Consider the following 4,095-nt stretch of genomic DNA (forward strand, 5'->3'; position numbering starts at 1 on the left):
AAACTAAAAAATATTCGGTTTAACACCCCGCAACGCGGACCGACATAACACTAGTTCTCTTACAAACACTATTTTTATTATCTTTTGACTCTTTTTCCTACAAGTGACTCTCATATTGTAAGAACTCTAATTAAAATGTAAGCTATTTATATCGTTTCCAATCTCATTTTACTAAAACAATATTTCTCTACCAAAAGATAAGAAATCCATATTGGGTGTGTGTATGTGATGATTTTACAAACAATGAATGGTATTCAAATATTGTGGTTTTCTTAAGGACAAATTTGGATCATTGACGTAGTACTGAAGTATCATCATACCACTAACGAAACCATCCAATCATATACATCCCCATTAGGCAATAATCTCTATATCTATACACCATCCTCTTACCTCTTTCACACATAACCATTCAACAAGTAAGCCGATATCTATTCAGAAAAAAAATAATCTAGTCATTGTTGTATTATATTAGATTTTTGATACAAATTAAATTAGAGGTAAGCAAATAATCGAATTAACCAAAACATAACCAAATTAACTAATATAACCGAACCAAATAATGAACTATAATGGTTCGGTTAAAACATAAAAAGTTAACAAAAAAAAACTGTGATTCATTTTAGTTTTAATATGTGGCATAACAAATTAACTAATAACCAATTAAGTGATAACTTAACTGATTGTTTCCATCTATATTACCCTAAAGGAGGTTACTTTTCCTTTGTTTGAACAACTTTAGTCCATCTACATGTGGCTTTTTTTTTTCTAGAACCCAAAACCATCCAATACATTTAATTTGTTTGAACAACTTTCGTCCATCTACATGTGGCTTTTTCTTCTAGAATCCAAAACCATCCAATACCCTAAAAGATTTGGTTATCCTTAAATAAACTAACTTCATGATAATATATAACTAGTTGTTTTCCCCCGCGCTATGCGGCGGTAACTCAGCTAGTATCAGTTTGGTTGAGTTCGTTTCGATACCGATACTCGCTATAGTAACTGAAAGAGAAAACTAAAGAAATAAAGTCGCGATATTGTCACATCTTTTACATCAATCAAAAACCTTAAAAAACGAATACCGGTTTTTGATATTGTCAGTTACAGAGTTAGATTAAAAAAAACCAACATGAGCAAGTTACTAAAAAATAAACTAAATGATAAATAATCTTTTATTAAAAAACTTATAAAGAATGTTTAAAAAATTGAAAACACTATTCATCGCGAATTATTATATATATCAATTTATATCACATGAATGCGCCAGGATACTTTTTGGATTTTTCTCTTTTACCACATTACTTTTTGCCTTTTGCTTTTGGACACGTGATAACAACTCAGGTCCCCCACACACATTCACACCTCAGTAACAAAGAGAGCTTTGGGAGGCAGAGAGAGACAGCCGACGAGAGAATGAAGGGCATCTGGCGAAGATCCGGTGAGTACTCCGGCGCGTGAGTGGTACCAATCTAACACTTAGATTATGGCGGTGATCTCGATTGTCTGATTGTGCATCGGTGATGGTTATGTCAGGACGATAGACGGCGGCGACCTTATTGGCCGGAAAAGGGAACGACGGTGACAGGGCCTCATTAAAGCAAAATCCATACACCCCTTCATTTCTTCATCATCCGTACTGTTTCTCTCACCCACACCCAAAGTAAACCGTTCGATGATAGCGTAATCCAATCATCTGCAACCTCCGATTCTCTGTTGTAACGTTTTCGACCAATCGGTACAGTTTCTGCTTAACTTTTGTGCGATTTTAGCAGGTTTTTGTTCGAATTTCGTACCGATTTATGTTCAATTTGATGTTTTATTATTTGGGTGTTGATTGTTTGAGTTATTAGAGGGGATCCGAGTTTTTTGCTATGTGGGTTTGTTTTCTTTCTTATTGATTTACACGAAGTTCTTTGTTTGTTTGTTTTTTTTTTTTTTTTTTTTTTTGTGAAATTTTGGTTTTGGTTTGTTTTCGCTTTGATTAGATGTATATTAACCGTGAATTATGACACTGCCGCGAAGCTCATGTTAAATATCTTATGCAATTGTGGACAAATTATATTTTTCGCTTTGATTCGATGTATATTAACGAATTGTGACACTGCTGCGAGTATACTATATAATTGGAGTATTTTGAGTTAAAGGACGACACTGTTGCCCCATTTAAGTCTAAACAAAATCCTTGAGCTGTACATAGTTTTAGTAGTTTGGTAGGTTATAATTGTTTTATGATTATGGTACTGCTTAGGTTTCTTTTGTTTGACAAGGGTATTGCTAAAAAGTCATCATCTCTTCTCCTAGCAACAATATCGATAGCGTGAGAATATCAGTACCAGTACCGGTGTTTGATTTTTTGGTTTTTGATCGACGTAAAACATGTGTTGATTGCTATATAGAGTGTTTGTACCGTATCGATATGGTACCAAATCGAACCGACACCGACTGAAAACCCGCCGCGAAGCGCGGATAATAATATATAATATAATATAATATAATATAATATAATATAATATAATATAATATAATATAATATAATATAATATAATATAATATAATATAATATAATATAATATAATATAATATAATATAATATAATATAATATAATATAATATAATATAATATAATATAATATAATATAATATAATATAATATAATATAATATAATATAATATAATATAATATAATATAATATAATATAATATAGTTAGATTCTTTCCGTGCACTGGGTGCTGCTATCATACCAAATCGCATCAAGACCGACTGAACAACATCTATATCGGTATCTGCATTTATTTTTATTGCTTTTGCTCTCGATAAACTAACACTCTATCGTTATCATACCATACCAGACCAAAGCGAACAACATCGGTACTTGTATGTTTTTAATGTTTTTCTATTTAATAACGGATATCATGTTGCTACCGTAGTGAACTAAATGAACAACATTGGTTTGGGTAATATTTTTTATCCTTTTTCTTTTGATAAACTGACACTATATCGCTATCATACTGAACAACACGCATACCAGTACTTATATTCATTTTTGTGGTTTCCGAATTTAAAAAAAAAATCAGTTATACAACTCTATTCGCAACAATAAATGAATATCGGTACAAGTATAGTAATAATTTGAATCGATCGATCCATCAGTGTCGGTACCGATTTCGTCTTTATTGTTTTCAGCTGATATAAATCATGTGTTGATTTCTATATCAAGTGTTTGTATCGTATCGGTGCTATAACGAACCGAACCCAATCAATACAATGCCCGCGGTAACGTGCTATCACAACGCATGACCGGAATAAAAATTTTAAACGTAGATTTCGATTTAGATTTTTTTAAAGTTAACGAATGCAGGTTATTATCAAAAAATCAAATTGAATAATAAATAATAAAAATTAATAAACAAATTCTAAAATATTAATAATTACTATTATACATAAATAAAAAAAAATAATAAAAAGCTACAAATCTGTTTTGATATGTATGATCAATTGAATATTTAATATAACCTTTTTAACAAGATTACTTGTTTATTTCCGTCTCTTATTCAACAACATCCCAATTCAGATATAACCATGAGTGTTCCAATTAAATATTTTGAAGACATTACTTTTATGTTTAGAAGATATAGTTTTATAAAGAGTTAATTACGTTCATGTGGTTTGTTTAAAATAAACATTACAGTCCATTAGTTTAAAATTGTCAAAGCAGTACCAGTACATTCACTTTTGTAACAAATACAGTCCACCCTTACTAACCCCGTCCAACTATTCTATTAGTTTATTTGGAATGACCATATGCCCTGTTGTTAAAATTAAAATATAAATAAAGAAAGTTAGTTACGTTTTTTGTCCCTGTGGTTTGTTGAAAAATAACCGTTACAGTCCAATTGTTTAAAATAGCCAAAATAGTATCAATACTTTCACAACTTCCACCTTCAACTCGCCGACAATGGCGGTTAACAGTTTCATCTATTTACTATCCTTCACTCTACTCTGCACTTTCCCTTTTTCTTCAGATCCAGCTGAAACATCACTTGCTTGGCTCCACAACTCTGTTCCGACGACTCAGTTTCACCAGCGCTCAC

The sequence above is a fragment of the Helianthus annuus genome, chromosome 13, assembly GCF_002127325.2.
Source record: "Helianthus annuus cultivar XRQ/B chromosome 13, HanXRQr2.0-SUNRISE, whole genome shotgun sequence".
In the NCBI taxonomy this organism is placed as follows: domain Eukaryota; kingdom Viridiplantae; phylum Streptophyta; class Magnoliopsida; order Asterales; family Asteraceae; genus Helianthus; species Helianthus annuus.